We start from the raw sequence: 20308 nt of genomic DNA, 5'->3' as shown, positions 1-20308 counted from the left end.
AACAGATGCTTAACATTTTTATTCATTAGAGACTTGTAAATTAAAGTCACAATAAAATACCACTGCATATCCACTAGGATGGCTGAAATTCAAAGGTCTCACCATACAGAATAAACTTAATGTTCTTTTGTCATAAGAATCAAGAAACATTAAACAAAAAGACTGATAAATTGAGTATATAAAATTAAGCACTTCCATATAGTGGGAAACTAAAAGCATTGTAAACATATTTTAAAAACAAAAATTAAAATGGAAAATAATATTTACAAGGCATACACCAATGAGTTACCAACCTTAATATGCAAATAATTCTTACAAATTATTTTTTAATTCAAAAGGACATAAACCAGCGAGTCCACAAAGAAAAAAGAAAATGATCAACAATAATATCAACAATGCTCTTTCTCATTTATTATCAAAGAAATAAACAAGCAACTAGATATCATCTCAATAAATTGACAAAATTACCAGCAAGCCTGTAACATTCCACTAAAGGACACAACAGAAAAATATGTAAATAAATAAATGAATTAATGTTCTCGTGAATAGATATTACATTATAAAAACATAAATATTTCTAAATTAATTTATATTGAATTCAATTAAAACTTTTTAGGGATGTATTCAAATGCCCATTCAAAATTTCAAATTAATAATTTTGAAAACTTGGCAAAATGGAGTTTAAAACTATTTCCAATTATTGTTCAAAGTCATTAGGGTCATAAGCGATCACTTGAGCCCAGGAGATTGAGACCAGCCTAGGCAACATAGTGAGACCCCTGTCTCTACAAAATACTTAAAAATTAGCCAGGCACAGCACCATGCACCTATAGTTCTCACTACTTCAGAGGCTGAAGGGGGAGAATGTTTGATCCCAGGAGTTAGAGGCTACAATGAGCTGTGATCACGCCACTGCACTCCAACCTGGACAACAAAATGAGACCCTGACTCTAAAAAAAAAAAAAAAATCATACAATGTGCAATATCTTTTAGAATATCATAAAACCTTAGAAGCATAAAGCAAAAACACTAATAAATTGACCCTATAAACTTCAAACATCATTATAAGAGGAAAATAAAGTATATTCAACATATTTTTAAAATAAAAATGCATACTGGGAAATGACATTTGTAAAACATATGACAAAGGATTATTAGCCTTAATATTTAAAGAGTTCAAACAAATTATATGGGATTTTTAAACATGTAATAGGACAAGAGCAGGCAATTACCCAAAGGAAAAACTTCAAAATAGTCAGCAATCACAAAAAGATGTTCTTTCTTATAATCAAAGAAATGCAAATAAAAGCAACCATATCTATACTAGTAGATTGGCAAAGGTGAATAATATCAAAATCTGTATTAAAAAGGGAACAGAAAATCAGACACATGTGATTTATTGATGAGAATTTCAATTAACATGCCCATTCTAGAGATCATTTCGGTAGGCGCCTAGCAGGAGTGAAGAGAGAAGGAGAAAAGAAAGGGAGAAGAAAGTGAGTGAAGGAGAGAGGGAGGGCAGAGAGAGAGGAAGAAAATATAAAAAATAAATATTCTTTCTCTTAAATGTTGAGTAAATTGTGAAATAAACAAGGCAATGCTGTGCCTCCATTAAAATGATCATGTAAAATATTTTGTCATGAATGAATGTTCAAAATCTGTATAAATATGTACATCATTATTTATAAGTATATGTATGTGTGTGTATATATATGACAGTTTGAATATTGTGATCCTAATTATACAACATTGAGTGTGTAGGCACCTGTGTGCATGTGTGCATGCGTGAAGAGGTATCTAGAAGAGTTTTCACCAGTGTATTAACAGTGGTTATTTCTTGGTGAAAAAATTCTATGTGATTATTATTACATTAACCTTTATACTTCTCTAATAGTTTGAATTTTTAAAATAATGAGCATGTCTCAGTTTTAAAGCAATAAAGCTACTTTTTAAATGTGAGTCATCCAATGAGATGAGAATTTAATAGTATGTGAGTGATCACATAAAAACATGTCTTCTTGGAGCTGTCTTTCTATTAAGATCAATGTCTTTACTCCTTTCCCTCTTCACTTTGGAAGAGACAGAGGAGAAGCAGAAAGCAGGAAGAATTTGATAATAATCCAAATATAAAACCATTATTTCATTTTCTTTTTAATGGTTTTAGTAACTGAATTTCATTTTAGGTCAGCATCCTTTTGGATATTTACAAAGAGACAAAATAGAAGGTAAAAGTAATATGCCATCAATATGTTTTAAGGATCACTAGTGTTCAAGCAAAGCATTAGTGTGGCATGCAAAGGAAGGGAAAGAGGCAAAAGGAAGCAAGATAACAAGCACTGAGCATGAGGAGGTGGAATGGAAACCATGAGAGATACTAAGTGGAAGGGTGAAAACAGAAAACAATTGAAAATTCAAAATCAAGAATTACAGGATAGGATGAATTTGGAAGAGCCATCCAAAAGAACAATTTAAGTAAATCAAATGTTCATAGCCAGTGCTCATTCATTTATCCTTTTGGTCCAAATCCAGTCCGATATTACCTCCAGGTGCAATATTTGGCACTGAGATGAGCATTAAAGTTAAATATTTATTGGTGCCTTAATATTGTCGGAGACTTGTTCCAACACTGACCCAGGTTTGTTTCCCTCAGGAAGCACTGAATGATGCTTAATCCTGATCTCTCTAAGATTTAAGAAATATCCTAGAGGTCTTATTTTCATTTCTAATGTCAGTTCAAGGAGGTCAGCTGTCTTTTACATTAGTGTCTGGGCCATAACTCTGCCCTTAAATATTGATGGTAATCTGGATTATTTTCTTTACCAGGTAAATTTAACCAATATGGAAGATAATGACTATCCTAAACAATATCCTAAACAATAATTTAAACTATCCTGATATTGTTTAAATATATACTCTTTATGACAATGCATTTCAAATGCCTAACACTTTCACCCAGCCATTCTAATTCTAGAAATTTCCACTAAAGAAATTCTTGGGTAGACATAAAAATTTATTTACAAATGCTAGTATCACACTGTTTTCAACAGAAAAGATATTTTTAAAATCATGAATGTATGTTACATGTCCAAACAATAAGAAGCCAGATAAATACATTTGAATATAGACATTACATGCTTCTCATTAAAATCTATTAATGTTAACTTTCATTAAAATGACAATTTTCAGAACCAAACTGCATAGAAATAGTGGCATCACTAGAGTGAAGAAGTTCCACAGGGCTCTTTATGGATATGCCACTAAAATGTTTGATAATCACAAGTCAACACCTCTTGTATGCTGCACACAAGGAAGACTGAATTGCATGCCATATTTATAATGGCTATTGAGTGCTGTCTTCATATCTACTGCACATAATGCCTCGACTTACTTGACTTCTGAAGTACTATTGCCTTGTCTCCTTCATTCAGAGATTTGATCTAAGACTACTGCCTTTCCCAGTTGGTCAAATTGTATAATTAAGCAGGAAGCATCTCAGATTGATCCATGTTTTGAAGTGGGTTTGGGAGATGTTTGGGTATATAGTAAACTAAGAAAAACTCTGTGTGTAATTCAATCTGTCATTTTGCAATGCCTGCTCATAAAGGGCACACGCATGGAGCAGTCTTGATATCATTCCAAAGGGCTGTCATCACATTATCTAGGTCACACTACAAGCAATGTACTTAGAAATTGTTCATCCCAAAGTTTAGGATAGGGAAGATATTTTGATCTGAAATTGATCATAATAATAAAGTAGAATTGTACATGCCACATTATTGAGCATGATCCAAAAAAGATATGTTTTTCTCTAACATGAAAAGTAACTAAGAAGCCTTAGTTAAGAAATCATAATTTCTTCCAAATTCAGAGGATGATTTTGTTGATTATGACTGGCTTCTTTTTAAAGAACTAATTCCATCATAAACCTCTGTTGTGAATTTTTGAGCCAATTATTTGGAACACAAATTTCAGACAAGCTAGATACTGGCAGTAGTTTTGAATTTACTTAGTTAGATTCAAGGATTCAATTTTACCTGTGCCATTTCTCGTTCAAGCAACTGGTCAGATTACAATAGCATAGACTAGGGGATATGCTTCGGTGAAGTATTGAGAGAGATTTGCCTAGTTCCTGCCACTCCATGTTCAACAACTGTTAAATTACTAATAGGGAGATATTTCAAGACTTGCCTTGACTGATTTCAGACTTACTTAGGAAGCAACAAATAAAAGAAGAATACATGGCTTTGAATATAGAGTCTATGTGGCCCTTGAGAATCCGTTTTCCCATCTATGAAACGGAAATAAGGTCTACTTCAGAGAACTGTCAGAAGAATTAAATCAAATGTGCTGAGTAAACCCTAAAGACTACATTAATATTCATTATTTTTTCCACTTTGTCATATAGCTTCTTAATATCAGGACTATAGTTTTTACTATAATGTTTACTTTTGTTGTTGTTGTTGTTGTTTGTTGTTTTTAACAGTTTATTTCTTAGGGTACCTTTAGGTTCACAGCAAAATTGAGAGGGTGGTATAGAGATTCCCTATATACCCACAACTCCCATACATGCATTGCCTCCCCAACAATCAGCATCCCCACCAGAGGGCATGTCTGTGGCAATTGATGAACCTACATTGACACATTTCATACAAAGTCCATAGTTCACATTAAGGTTCACTCTTGGTGCTGTGCATTCTCTAGGTTTAGAAAAATATATAGTGATATGTGTCTACAGTTACAGTACCATACAGAGTATTTTCACTGTCTTAAAAATCCTCTATGCAGCACTTATTCATTCCTCTTCTCTACCATCCAACCCCTGGTAACAACTGATCTTTTTTACTATCTTCATAATTTTGCCTTTAAAGAAATGTCATGTAGTTGGGATCATACAGGATGTAGCCCTTTCAGACTGGCTTCTTTCACTTAGCAAGATGCATTTAAGTTTCATCCCTGTCTTTTCATGGCTTGCTCAGTCATTTCTCTTAGCACTAATTAATATTTCATTTTCTGGATGTTCCACAGTTTATTTATCCATTCGCCTGCTGAAGGATATCTTGGCTGCTTTTAAGTTTTGGCAATCACGAATGAAGCTGCCATAAATATCTGCATGCATATTTTTGGGTGAATATAAATTTTCAATTCCTTTGTGTAAATACCAAGGAGTGTAATTGCTGGATCATAGGGTAAGAGTATGTTTAGCTTGTAAGAAACTGCCAAATTTTCTTGTAAAGTGGACATGCCGTTTTGCATTTCCACCAGCAATGAACAAGAGTTCCTTTTGCTACACATTCTGATGAGCATTTGCTGTTGTCAATGTTCTAGATTTGGGCCATTCTAATAGATGTGTAGTAGTAGGCCACTGTATTTTAATTTGCATTCTCTAATGGTATATGATATGGAGAATCTTTTCATATTCTTATTTGCCATTTGTATGTCTTCTTTGGTGAAGTGTCTGTTAATTTGGCCCATATTTTCAGCCAGATTGCTTGTTTCCTTATTGTTGAATTTTTACGGTTCTTTGTATATTTTGCATTACATTTGTTTTTCTGATACGTCTTTTGCAAATATTTAATCCCAGTCTGTAGCTTGTCTTCTCATTCTCTTGATACTGTCTTTTGCAGAGCAGAAATTTTTAATTTTAATAAGCCCAGCTTATCAATTATGTTTTTATGGATCACGCTTTGATGTTTTATCTGATGTCATCATCACACCTAAGGTAATCTAGGATTTTTCCTATATTTTCTTGTAGAAGTTTTATGATTTTGTGTTTTATATTTAGGTCTATGATCCATTTTGAGTTAATTTTTCTGAAAGGTGTGTCTAGATTCTTTTTCTGGTTTTTTTTTTTTTTTTTGCATGTGGATGTTCAGTTGTTCCAGCAACATTTGTTGAAAAGACTATCTTTTTCCATTATATTATCTTCACTTTTTGTTAAAGAACAGTTGATTAAACTTATGTGGATCTATTTCTGGGTCTTCTATTCTGTTCCATCGATCTATTTGTCTATTCTTATCCCCATGCCACACTGCCATGATTATGATAGCTTTATATTAAGTCTTGATACAGTGACTTTTTTCTCTTTTTCATTACAACAGTTAATTTTTACTAAAAATTATGGAGTGATCATAGAAGTAATGAAGTTCTGGCCAGGGCAATTAGGCAGGAGAAGGAAATAAAGGGTATTCAATTAGGAAAAGAGGAAGTCAAATTGTCCCTTTTTGCAGATGATATGATTGTATATCTAGAAAACCCCATTGTCTCAGCCCAAAATCTCCTTAAGCTGATAAGCAACTTCAGCAAAGTCTCAGGATATAAAATCAATGTACAAAAATCACAAGCACTCTTATACACCAATAACAGACAAACAGAGAGCCAAAACATGAGTGAACTCCCATTCACAATTGCTTCAAAGAGAATAAAATACTTAGGAATCCAACTTACAAGGGATGTGAAGGACCTCTTCAAGGAGAACTACAAACCACTGCTCAATGAAATAAAAGAGGATACAAACAAATGGAAGAACATTCCATGCTCATGGGTAGGAAGAATCAATATCGTGAAAATGGCCATACTGCCCAAGGTAATTTATAGATTCAATGCCATCCCCATCAAGCTACCAATGACTTTCTTCACAGAATTGGAAAAAACTACTTTAAAGTTCATATGGAACCAAAAAAGAGCCTGCATCACCAAGTCAATCCTAAGCCAAAAGAACAAAGCTGGAGGCATAACGCCACCTGACTTCAAACTATACTACAAGGCTACAGTAACCAAAACAGCATGGTACTGGTACCAAAACAGAGATATAGATCAATGGAACAGAACAGAGCTCTCAGAAATAATGCCACATATCTACAACCATCTGATCTTTGACAAACCTGAGCAATGGGGAAAGGATTCCCTATTTAATAAATGGTGCTGGGAAAACGGGCTAGCCATATGTAGAAAGCTGAAACTGGATCCCTTCCTTACACCTTATACAAAAATTCATTCAAGATGGATTAAAGACTTACATGTTAGACCTAAAACCATAAAAACCCTAGAAGAAAACCTAGGCATTACCATTCAGGACATAGGCATGGGCAAGGACTTCATGTCTAAAACACCAAAAGCAATGGCAACAAAAGCCAAAATTGACAAATGGGATCTCATTAAACTAAAGAGCTTCTGCACAGCAAAAGAAACTACCATGAGAGTGAACAGGCAACCTACAAAATGGGAGAAAATTTTCACAACCTACTCATCTGACAAAGGGCTAATATCCAGAATCTACAATGAACTCAAACAAATTTACAAGAAAAAAACAAACAACCCCATCAAAAAGTGGGCCAAGGATATGAACAGACACTTCTCAAAAGAAGACATTTATGCAGCCAAAAGACACATGAAAAAATGCTCATCATCACTGGCCATCAGAGAAATGCAAATCAAAACCACAATGAGATACCATCTCACACCAGTTAGAATGGCGATCATTAAAAAGTCAGGAAACAACAGGTGCTGGAGAGGATGTGGAGAAATAGGAACACTTTTACACTGTTGGTGGGACTGTAAACTAGTTCAACCATTGTGGAAGTCAGTATGGCGATTCCTCAGGGATCTAGAACTAGAAATAACATTTGACCCAGCCATCCCATTACTGAGTATATACCCAAAGGAGTATAAATCATGCTGCTATAAAGACACATGCACATGTATGTTTATTGCGGCACTATTCACAATAGCAAAGACTTGGAACCAACCCAAATGTCCAACAATGATAGACTGGATTAAGAAAATGTGGCACATATACACCATGGAATACTATACAGCCATAAAAAATGATGAGTTCATGTCCTTTGTAGGGACATGGATGAAACTGGAAACCATCATTCTCAGCAAACTATCACAAGGACAAAAAAACAAACACCGCATGTTCTCACTCATAGGTGGGAATTGAACAATGAGAACACATGGACACAAGAAGGGGAATATCACACTCTGGGGACTGTTGTGGGGTGGGGGGAGGGGGGAGGGATAGCATTAGAAGATATACCTAATGCTAAATGACGAGTTAATGGGTGCAGCACACCAGCATGGCACATGTATACATATGTAACTAACCTGCACATTGTGCACATGTACCCTAAAACATAAAGTATAATAATAATAATAGAAAAAGAAGTGATGAAGTCTGCATCATGTAAAGTCCATCATACCTTTGGGTAGTTATGTCATTGATGGTCAAATGTCAGCAGAACTATTGAAAACATCTTTTCTAGAACCATGTGGCTTAGTCCTTTCACCTTCATATCGTCATAAAAATTACCACAAAATTTAGTGACTTAACCAGCAAACATTTTATTTGCTCATAATTTTATGGGTCAATATTTTAAACAGGGCTCAGGTGGGTGGTTCTTGTACTCCAGGTAATGTTGACTGATATCATTCCCTTGGGTATATTCAGTTGGTGAATGGATTATGCTAAAAGTCCAAGAAGTCCTCACTCACATGTCTAGTGCCCCAGTGCACCTCTATATGCCTTTCTTTCTCTCCAAGTAACTAGCTTGAGATTACTTGCAGCATTATGGCCTCAGAAAGACCAGAAAGCTACCGTAGGGAACAGTAGTAGCTCTGAAGCCACTTGCTTCCAAGAGGAAATAGTCTAAACGGGAACTGCAAGTCCGTCAAAGCCCAGCCTCAGATATTTTGCAACAACTCTTGTTCCATGATCTACTGATTAAAATCAGTTACAGGGGCAGCTCAGATTCACGGAACAGGGAACTACACATCAGCACTTGACAAGAGCTGCAATAAAGAACTTGCAGCCACTTTACATCCACCACATCCACTTGCATCCACCACAGTCATGTCTTCTAGAGATGCTATAGTGCAGTCATTGTGCTCCTTTTGATTCCACCTCATCATTAGTAGTTACATGGTATAGTGAGTTGTTGTAGAATTATCCCACAGTGAGTTTTTACTCCCCCGCAAAAAATCTGGGTAATTTCTAAAGAAAAGAGGTTGATTTGGCTCATAGTCCTGCAGTCTGTACAAGCATGGCACCAACATCTGCTCAGCCTCTGGTGAGACCTCAGGAAGTTTACAATCATGGTGGAAGGCAAAGGGGGAGCAGGAGTGTCACATGGCAAGACAGGGAGCAAGAAGGAGAGGAGGAGGTGCCAGGCTCTTTTAAACAGCCAGATCTCACATGAACTAATAGAGTAAGAACTCACTCATTACTGCAAGGACAGCACCAAGACATTCATGAGAGATTCATCTCCATGATCCAACACCTCCCACCAGGCCCCACCTCCAACACTGGGATCACATTTCAACATGAAGTTTAGAAGGGACAAACATCCAAATCATATCATCACCCACTTGACCACGTTCTCACCAAGGATGTCACTCTTACGTCTTCAGGTAGCTCCACAGAAAGTGGCACGGACAGTGGCAGACTTGGTGAATTGCCCTTCCTATCATATTGCAGGAAGAAAATCCATCATTCTCTTACCGGTGTGCTGCTTAGAGGGTGATCTTAATTAAACTGTAGAATGTCAAACGTTAGTATGGAGGAGGGACAGCCTATAGGGAGAGGATATGAGTCAGGTTTATTTGTCACTGAGCAGAAAGTTGGTAGCCCTTCTCTTAGAAAAAGTTGTTTTAAAAAGGCAAAACTTCATATTGTATAAAGCCACCATCATTTCTCCATCTACCAATCAAAGTAGCTCCATCCTACCTGCCTTCAAGGCACACTCTACTACTCTTGGGGCCTCACACAAGCATTTGTGAAGAGAAAGATCTGGAGAGGATGTTTCAAGTTCACATTTAGAGTCTGAGAGTCACAGGTGGTATTTCCTTAAATATCATTTCTCAGACATTCAAACCCATTTGTTTTAGAAATGAGGCAGAATATTTAAATAACAGCACTCCTTGATCTTCAAGACCCAAGATGCTGGCAGGCTCCTACTTTTAAGACCAGGGGAGAAGGAAAAGCAAACCATAATGATTTCTGAACCCTGACTCAAGAATCTTATGGTTATGTCATGTGTTCTTCCTGCCTCTACCTATGCTTTGCCTTAAATTAGAACCTATTTCTTTCTGGAAGCTTTCTATGGCCCCTACCAGGTGAGCTGCACCTCCTACATATTTTTTTCTATCACCCTGTATTTGTGACCATCAAAGCCTCTACTACACTAACTGTAATTGTCCATGTACATATCTGTCTCCTTCATCAGATAGACTCCTCCAAAATCAGAAGCCCACTTTACCCACCCTTGAATCCCCAGTCCTTGGCACAGTGTCTAGCACAGGTCAGCTGTGCAATGTTTCTTGGATTCATGAGCATCTTTCAGCAGCAGCATCCCATTAGCTCTTGACTGCAGCCTTGTGAAGGAAGTGGAGAAGCTGACACCAAGTGGCTCAGGGACTTGTTTCGTGGCTGAACCATGACCAGAGATCCTGACCTATTACCCACTGATCTTTTCTCTATGCTGCAAAATCTAGTTTCCATCCTGCATTTTGCTTTGTCTTCTGTGCCAGTAAAATACAAAGCACAGGACTTTCAGCATCACAGAAAGTTGGAGCTGAAAAGGGCCCTAGGGACTGTGTTGCCATAGTCCAATCCCAGCATTTTATGCAAAGGAAACAAATCCTAGAGAAAAGTGACTTGTGGCAGATCTTGGCCTAGAACTTGGGCCTATTGGTTCCTCTCCATTTTCCTACCTCTGGTAGAAAGGTACAACGGCATGATACGTGATTAATAAATGCATCTTTTATGCCAGATTTGAGCCTCCATCCCAGCCCTATTAATGGAATGCAAACAAGTGAATTTGAAAAAAAAGAACATGATTTTCCATTCATCTTTCCATTCTGCATCCACATGCCACAAATGGAGACCATTTGGTGGGGGCTGAAGAGGTGAGAATAGATCCACGACATGCAGTTCTGCATCGCCGCTCAGCAGGGCTGTCAGTAATATCTTACTTAACATACTGTCACAGAATTTTCCTTCAGTGTCACCTCGGTCGCTACTGTAACACTCCATAAGAAATAATGCCATCTGTTAAAATACACAAGGCAGGGAAACGCAGCTGCTGTCATTGCACAAAGATGGAATTAGCCAACACTAAGCAATTACTTTCCTTTTAAATTTCACAATTAAAATTTTAGTCTTGCTTTATTTGTATCACAAAAGTCACCACAACACTGTGCCTGTTGAAGTAACAACACCACTCTCTTGATAAAAACATAGAGGAGGAGGAGTTTAGTTGGGGATAATGGTAATTGTTACTCTGTTGCCTTTTTTATAAATATTTTTTAAATTCCATTGGGCGGTGTTAATTATAGGTAGCAGTACTAAGAATAATGGATTTGCTTATAGCATTCACATTTTGGCTCTCCTAGTACTCAATTAAAGAAAAAAAAACCCTCACAAAGTGAAGTTACCAGCTGATGGAATGATCATTATGCTGCATATCCAAAATCTTTTTCTCTCTCTCTCTCTCTCTCTCTCTCTCCTTGGTAGTAGAAGATTTAATGGAGAAGGAAAGGACTCAGGTCCTAAAGAGACAGGTTTCTAATTCGAACAGAAATGAAATCCTGCCTCTCAGCTTTTATTTCATTCATTGGAAGGGAGCAGATTGCTGGCTAAACAACAGAAGGGTGGACCTATTCAGAGCTTAACTGCTTCAAAAAGCTGTAAGAGATCAACAATTGCATTGGCCATACTCCATTATGAGGGTGTCAGCAAGCTGGTGTTTCTCTCTTTGATGCATTTTTTTAAGCATGGGAATTATGTACTAAATTTTCTGGGAGGAGAGAAATAGGAAAAAGCTGTCTTATCTGTTTTTCTGATGGGCAAAGTTCTCTTACGGGATAGAACAAAATCAGTGACTTTAAAAAAGGGTTAAATTGCCAGCTTTTCTCCAACTTCTGATGTGTTTATCAATATAAATCACTTGATGAGACCATATGCCAATGATGCCGTGAGTGTGGAAATGCCTAAATGTTTGTTACTTGGGTCTTTTTAGACAGGAAGACTTAAATATCCACTTTTCTCATGGTGTCTTTAATAACTCTTTAACTTTCAGCACAGTGTCCATCTAAAATATGGTATTTGCTTTTAATAACCTGCCATAGTTGTCTGGTTTACAGATAGAATGGTTTATATACGAGTTCATAGATAGAATGGCTCTCAAACTACATGGTAAAAACACTTAGATCCACCTTAAGATAAGTTCATTCTAAACTCTGCAGTGAAGAAAAAAGCCTGCGTAGAAAAACTACTTAATAGGTACCATGCACTTGGCACTTTAGTAACAAAACTTTCAAAATTAGTTATTTTTAAAATCTGTATACGGCTTGACCTCCCAAACACTGAAAATTCCTTCAGGACTAATAACATGCCTTATCTTTTTGGTTGCCCCATCAGATACAACACAGTGTCATCAGTAAGGCAGGCTCAACTTTTGTGGACTAATTAGCTTCAGACATTAAAACCTGATATGTTCCCATTTTGGAATTATATGTGTTAGTCATTAGATATCTCAGCTGGGATAGGGCAGGAGGAGGATAGCTAACAAAATTATTCTCACAAACAAAATCTTGGCAAATTAATTACTCACACACATGGATTTTGCCTGGATCTGTTGACCAAAATCTTGATGAATACAATGATGTCTGATGTATTATTATATGGAGGAAACTAGATTTTATCACAGACTGTAAGACTCTTGAGGTCCTCAAATACAAAGGGCCATATTTAGAAATAAATTTGCAATCTGTGAATATAATTCACAATCAAGTCTCTTAAAGTCACAAAATAGCAATGACTACATCTCTGATTACTAATTGAATCAGGCACTACCAGCATTCCAGTGAAGAGCAACCAGACAGAGGAAGCCCCTAGGCCATGCTTGTCTGCATTTTACACCATAAGACACATGTCCAGACAGTCTGGTTCTTAAAGATGCTGTTTCACTTTGTGGAATGATTTATAAAAAAGAGGAAAAATGATGTGCTAGGCATTAAACCACTCTTTTCAACTGTAGTAATACATCCAGTTTAACAAGAAAACATGTGTTACTAATGACCTCCTTTGTGTCTTACCTGGCTAGGGAGAGATCTAAAGCCAGTTTTCAGTTGAGCTCCTGTATTATATTACCCCTTCTTTTCTGAGCTAAGCTTAAAAGAATGTACAGCAATGATGAAAGTACATCGTTAAGAGGCTAAAAAGAAGGCAAAGATTATTTTTCCCCATGCAATATATAAGGAATCTTATGGGTCTCAGAGAGGAAAACATATACACAATCTGTTCAAACCACCCAATTTCTCATTCAAGTCCCCACTTGCCCATTGCTTACTAGTTCTTCATTTTTTCACAATCCCTTGACTTTGCTACCTTCATCCTGTTGTTCTCTTTTGGGTCCCATAGACTCAATATATATCCACACCAAGACTCAAGTTCTCACATACATTTAGCATAATCATTTCACATAACATATGAATATTGCTCAAAGTAGCACATAGGGGAAAAACATGCAAACCTTTTTCCCCTTGATTAAAAGCAATAATGGGATAAACCTCTAAGTGTGAATGAAATGAAATAAAATCTTGCCCAGTTTAGATGTCCTCAACTGTAATTGCTATTTTTTTCTATTCCAACTATTTTATCTAAGAATAGATAGCTTCCTGTAAGTTAAATAGTAGAAAAGAATGAGCTTTAAGGTGGCTGGAAGGGACTCAAGATGAGTTTAATTCTGCCTCTGTACTCAGATGTGGTATGAAGTGGTAAATAAGAAACAACTTATGCCAGCTGAAGACTTTAGTGTTAGCTGGAGTCTCACCTACCCACACACGTGCATGTGCCAGATGGTTCCATGGCAGTCAGGAGGTTTGAAGTGAAGCAATCTCTTCATCTGCAGCTGGAATACACAGGATTGCCCAGTTAAATAAGATGCTCATTCATTCAGATGCACCCCCAAATAAATGGATTAGATCTCATAAAACATGAGGTTTCTCTTTCTTTAGGTTCCTAAAAAAATTCAAACCTGGTGAACATTTTCACCACATCCCAGCCAAATCACTTTCAGTACCAAATTTAGTTTTATATGCCTCGGAGATATGCATATGATAATTCCTCTATATACCCCAATATTTGTATAGCTTCTTAGGTTAGATTTGAAAATAACATCAAGTGTTTGCCCCACATTATCTCATTTACAGTAGAGCAGCCAGTTTATCACAGTCTATGTGAAGGTTTTCGAAATTTCCAATCTACAATCAAATGCTCTAGCAGCTTCTCAGTGGTTAAGCAACCCCCCTCCAATTTTATCTGAATTTGACTTATTCTAAAAATGTACTGGGTTTTATCGTATGCATAAAATAATCACACCATGTTTATGTAATGTTTTAAATTTATTATTGAATGATGTAGCCACTGAAAACTGAATCATTCAATAAGAAATTTAAATTTCAGCCACTGAAAACTCCTCATTATCGATGCAAGCCCATTTATTTCACCTGAGATTCCTGAAAATACAAAACAAGGCAACAACTTAATTCATGCATGAATCTGCCCAGTTAATTTTCCCATTTGTATAAGATATGGGGTATCCTGCAACTTAGGTAAATAAACAAGATCGTCACCCTAAAAACAGAGTATAAAAATGGAGTGTGGATGATGGAGAGGTTCCAAGTCTTCTGGTCCCACCAATATGTTATTCATTTAACAGTATGCAAATGAGTTAACAAGGATACATGCAGAGTTCCCAGGGTAAATAATTTCCATTTCTGTCACTGCCTAGAAACCATCCTTAGGTATCTCCTAAATATTCATGCCTAGGGAAATAGGCAATAAAGTGAATTAAGGAAATCATATCTCACCCAAGATTTCCTTCTAAAGAAGAAAGCATGAGGAGAAAGACAAAACATGGTGAGAAGAAAGAAAGAAGACAAGAAAAAGAGTTTTTTCATAATTTGTTTTCTATCTTTCTTTGAAGCCTTCTATCTGGCTTTTATGGAATTAAGCTTGACCCATGGTAAATTTTTGCACATCATAATATTAATGCTCATTGAATGCATGAAGCTTCAATGAGTTTTGGAAGGCAAACTTCTGAGAAGAAGAGCTCCATACAATTAAGCATGCTACCTAGCCAACCCCTTCTGCAAAAAAAAAAAAAAAAAAAAAAAAAAGAATCACAATTTAAATTATCAGCATGTTTATGCCCCACTGTGCATATCAAGGAGAAGCTCACTAAAATATCCCATTAAAATATACAATTTGTGACCTAACATGCACTGAGATATACTAACTACAAGTCAAGCAATACTTTGGCCAAAATATACAAGCCAAATTCTCAGATTGTTCCTGTGTAGAATTGCACAAATTCATTATAGTTTAGACAACCAAAATAAAAGGACTTTTCTCCTCATCCTTTGTTATGCACTGAATTGTGTCCTCATCTCCCAATTTATATTTTGAAGTCCTAACCCCCAATGTGATTGTGTTTGGAGATAGGGCCTTTAGGAGGTAACTGAGGTTAAATAAGGTCATAAGGAAGGGGCCCCAATCCAATAGGATTAGTGTTCTTGTAAGAAGAGAAAGATATCAGATAGATCCATCCCTCTCCCTCTCTCTCTCTGTCCCCCTGAGTGTACACGGAGAAGAGAAACCACATGAAAACAAAGGGAGAAGGCAATTATCTACAAGCCAGAAAGAGATGCCTCATGAAAAACCAACCCTGACAGCACCTTGATCTTGAACTTCTAGCCTCCCAGTCTGTGACATTTTGTTATGGCAGCCCAAGCAGACTGATACATCCTTGTTATATTAGACTTAAATTTTGTAAAAGGACTAATATAAGTTTTTTAAATAGAAGCCATCAGCCTTCATCAGATTTATGAAAGAAAAGTAAGAAACTAGCTGCTGGAATATGCTAAACTCTGGTCACAGCATTGGGGATACAGTCATGAATAAGGATGCAGTCACGAACAAAACAGAAAATGACCAGCTGTCATAGAGATTGCATTCTAGTGGGAAACATAAATAATAACTGTGCAAACAAATAAATTAATAAAGTAATTTTGGTTAGCAGTAGTGTCATGTGATAGAGAGTGATGAAGACTGGAGCCAGGTGATGGAAGTTCTCTCTAGAAAGCTAGCATCTGAGCTAAGGCATGAATGAAAAATGAAACCTGCCATAGCAATGAGGAAAAGATCACTCTGGGCAGAAGAAAAATCAAGGGCAGGGACTCTGAGGCAGGCACAAGCTTCCTGAAGATCAAAGAGTGCGTGAGTATCACTGGAGAGTAGTGTGCAAGAGAGGGAGTTACCAGCAAGGGACCAAGGAGGTAGGAAGGGGTCACGCCATGTAAGGACAAAGGAAAGAATTAGGAACTCATCATCAAATACAAAGCATTGGAAGTTACTGGATGGTTACAAAAAGCGGAGAGATGACACGATAGGATTTATATTTTTAAACAGCACTTTGGCTACTAGAAGATAAATGATAAGGAAGGTAACCATGTATGCCAGGAGACCAGCTAGGTGACAATTGTAATAGATGAGGTGAAAGTGATGATGGCATGGCCCTAAGGTGGGTAGGTATGGCAGTTGATTGGTGTAACAGATCCAGGTTATATATTTTGGAGGTAGAGTCAACAAGCATTCTGACAGCTGTATAAACTGAGCAAAAAAAAAAAAAAGGAATAAAGAATTACTTTTTATGTTCTAGGTTTAAGAGACAAAGCAGATAGTAATTGACTTACATGTCTTAGTTGTGTATCTCCACAACATAATGCTTGGCTCAGAGAGGGCATTTGGTTGCTATTTCTGAAAGGAATGGAGGAGAGAAGAGGAGAGGAGACGAGAAGAGAGGAGAAGAGAGGAGAGGAGAGGAGAGGAGAGGAGAGGAGAGGAGAGGAGAGGAGAGGAGAGGAGAGGACAGGAGAGGAGAGGACAGGAGAGGAGGGGAGGGGAGGGGAGGGGAGAGAAAGTGGGATAGGGTATGAGAGGAGAGGGATAGAGGAAGGAAGAAAGGGAGAGAGGAAGAGAAGGAGGGAGGAAGGAAGGGAGGAAGGGAGGAAGGAAGGGAGTGAGGAAGGAAGGGAGGAAGGAAGGAAGGGAGTGAAGAAGGAAGGAAGGAAGGAAGGAAGGAAGGAAGGAAGGACAAAAGGAAGACTCTCACTATACATCAGTGCCTTGTACAAATACCCAACTATTTAAATAGAGAAATACTCAAGTCTTTCAATATACATTCCACATACATTCCCTATAATTCAATATAGTAATTATTGTGACTAATAACTGTGAAGCATTGCAAAATTCCAAAAAAGTTTTATAAATTAAAGAAGGTTTAAATTATTTTTAACATAGATTTAGAATGAAGTATATATTATTTTCTTCTACACAAAATTATACCATTCGTGCCACATGGCCCTTTCCAGAGCCAAGTTTGTTTAACTCAAATATCCATTCCCTGGCCATGTTTTAGCATAGCTAGTTTACCATAACATTAAATTTAGACACATCAGTTTGAAGACCAAGTCTTAAATAGGTCACTTTAGAACTCAGGTAATATCTAAGGTTTCACCTTAAAATGAACTTTTTTCAGCCTATAATTTATAACTATAATCATTATCTTCCTTACTAGAAATAACTGGAATAACCATTAACTCAAAGTTTTAGGTTTTAAAATTATGCATAAGAATATAACTGTGAAAATTTGCAGGAGTTCCCATGAAGAAAAAATACTGCCTCTATGGAGAAGTCTAGATTAACATCAGGACTAAAATATGATCTATTCCTATGGCTACATTTTAAATGGTAAAATAAAGTATGGCTTCGTATTGCAAGTAATAAAGATCAAACAGCATATAAGGTGAATCTAGAAAGTCAGAAAAGTCCATCTTGATCATTCAACTCAACAGGCAAAAAACAGTGTCTCCAAGACAGAGGGTCCAAAAAGTGGGACCTGAGAGAGCTACACAAGAAACAGCAGTTTGAATACTCTTGGAGAGTAGCACAGGCATCACAGCTTGATTCACATGAAATGCAACTGTGCCGAAGAATGTCAGTCAAGGATCCATAAAAACTTACCCAATATAGAAGCCCATGGAAGTTTGCCTCATCTGGTATTAGCAACTTAATGTCTTGGTTCCTAGATGGGAAATTTATATTTTTTTAATTTGGCCAAGTCCTAAGGTGGCACTTAAATGTGAGTACCTAGTTGTTCAGTGTGATCACGGAAGGGTAAAATGAGGAAGTGAGCTGTACAGATAAATGATGCCAGTGTCCTAGCTCCTCCTAGTACTTGGACACATTGCACCTGCCATTCCATCTCATGCTATCTCTACTAAACACAGAGCAATCCAGCCTGAAGGAGCAGAGCCACGTGCACATCCCTTAGGGAATCTCTGGGGGAAAAAATGTTTTCTTTTCCTTTGTCACAATTTTCTTTATAAAATAATCTTTCAAACATCCAACGTTTTAAACATCCAGATAATCAGGAATGTTGAGCCAAAACCTGAGACACATCTTCCTTGATGTCTTGATGACTTCTAAGACCTCATCAGAAGCACCCCTCATTCACTCCGTGTATCATCAACTGGAAAACCAGGATATGACAGGAGACTCAGTTCCCATGGCGAGCTCCAATGTGACACAGGGCAGATTCATGCTGAGCACTGAGGTTCTTGTTCTTCCACCCCCCTTTCACCTTGGACAACTCTGAAAGAATGTTGGGTTTCTGCCCTCCTCTGAACAACTGAGGAAAGCTCTCTTTTTCAGAAGTCCTAACAAGAAAATGCAAGAGAAAGCCAGACCAGCAAGAACACCACACAGCCCCTCTAAACACAGCCAGGCAAGAGAATGTTGGAAGCCTTCTCCATACACCAAAAAGTAAAGGGGTGGGGGGGATATCAGTTCCTTGGCTATCCTTGTGCATATACTATCTTCACTTGTCTGTACTTTTTACCAGCATTGTCAAGGTCCTATATCACCCTGCTGGCAATTGATTTTATGACTGATTCTATCCAAGTTCACTCTCTGAACTTCTCTGGAGAGAAGAAAGCAGGTGTTTCACGGAATGCTGTCTAACATAATAGATGCTTAGAACTACATTTTTAAAATGCAACAAAAGAAATGTACTCTACAATTGCTTTCTTTCACACCATGAAGATGAAGTCTCTTTTAAATTGACTGAAATATGCTCATTTTAAGCACTTATTTTTCCAACTGGTATAAGTAGAAATATTGGTATAAGCAGAAAGTCTTTGACAAATGACTTTGACAAATGTGTATTTTGTGCACGGTCATTGATTACAGGGTGAGGAGGAGTCTGTCAAGATAGGTGGAGATAGTCCTCCAGAGTACAGGACTGGAGACAGCAAAAAATCTCACAGCAAAGAGTCCCGAAGAATATGACTCTCTTTTGCAGCATAGCAAGATTAACTCATCTCACACAATAACATTGCCTGTCATGCTGGGGAGACGAACATGATTTTTGCTTGCCCTCAGAAAAATAGATGAAAAATATAAGCCTTCTAAAACAAAGCAGTCTGGAAATATGGGGTCATTTACAAGAAATATTTAATATTCTTAATTCAGCAACAAAAGCAACATGAGTTGCAATTAGAGTTTTAGGCTGCAGAATGCAAAGAGGAAAGATAAATAGTAGAAGGGGAGGTAAGAAAAGCAGTTTTAATAAACTGAGAAAGAGGGAGAGGGAACTGAGAAGGTGCAGCTTCCTCTCAACCTCACCTTCTATCACTTTCCAGAGAAACAGGAAGTCAATTATGTACCACAGCATCACCTCATGCAGTTCCATTCCCTGGCTGACCTTCTTTGAACACACTTCCCTGCAGGATGTCTTGACAAGTTGCCCTGCACATCAGCAGAGAAAACTTTCACTACCTGTAGATCTAGAGAAGCTCATTAAAAACACACCAAGTGTGGCATGGGGCTGTAAATTACTTTAAAGCTCTCAGATGTTTCTTCTCTCTCAAATGATACAGATCAATTATTAAGCTTTGCCACAGAAAAGTGGATCATAATATCTGTTAATATATCACAGTTTTATCAAGCTGCCACTCATGATCCACCACAAAGCAAGCAAGTTTTACGACCATGTTAAACCAAGTCTTATCACAAAGAAAAGGAACAAAGACAGAGAAGGAGGCAGGGAGGGAGGGAAGAAGGAAACAGGGAGGGACAGAAAGAGGGAAGAAGGAAGGAAGGTAGGGAGGGAGGAAGTAAGGAAGGAAAAAATGAAAGAATCAAGAAAGTAAGAAAGGAAGGAGAAAAAACTATTTACAGGGTAAA

At 37.3% G+C, this 20308-nt stretch overlaps 1 long non-coding RNA gene across 1 annotated transcript in view; it reads right to left on the bottom strand.

Annotated features, from left to right (window-relative positions):
- LOC129038750 (uncharacterized) overlaps positions 1-20308 on the bottom strand; it is a 216375-nt gene that overhangs the window by 40104 nt on the left and 155963 nt on the right. Inside the window, exon 6 of the long non-coding RNA XR_008503223.2 lies at positions 13837-13910. This is a non-coding gene — a long non-coding RNA (uncharacterized LOC129038750). The remainder of the gene's footprint in view (positions 1-13836; positions 13911-20308) is intronic.

The sequence above is a fragment of the Pongo pygmaeus genome, chromosome 5 (assembly GCF_028885625.2).
Source record: "Pongo pygmaeus isolate AG05252 chromosome 5, NHGRI_mPonPyg2-v2.0_pri, whole genome shotgun sequence".
Lineage (NCBI taxonomy): Eukaryota > Metazoa > Chordata > Mammalia > Primates > Hominidae > Pongo > Pongo pygmaeus.
The sequence above is the reverse complement of the archived record's forward strand: the minus strand, read 5'-3'. Positions and strand labels throughout refer to the sequence as shown.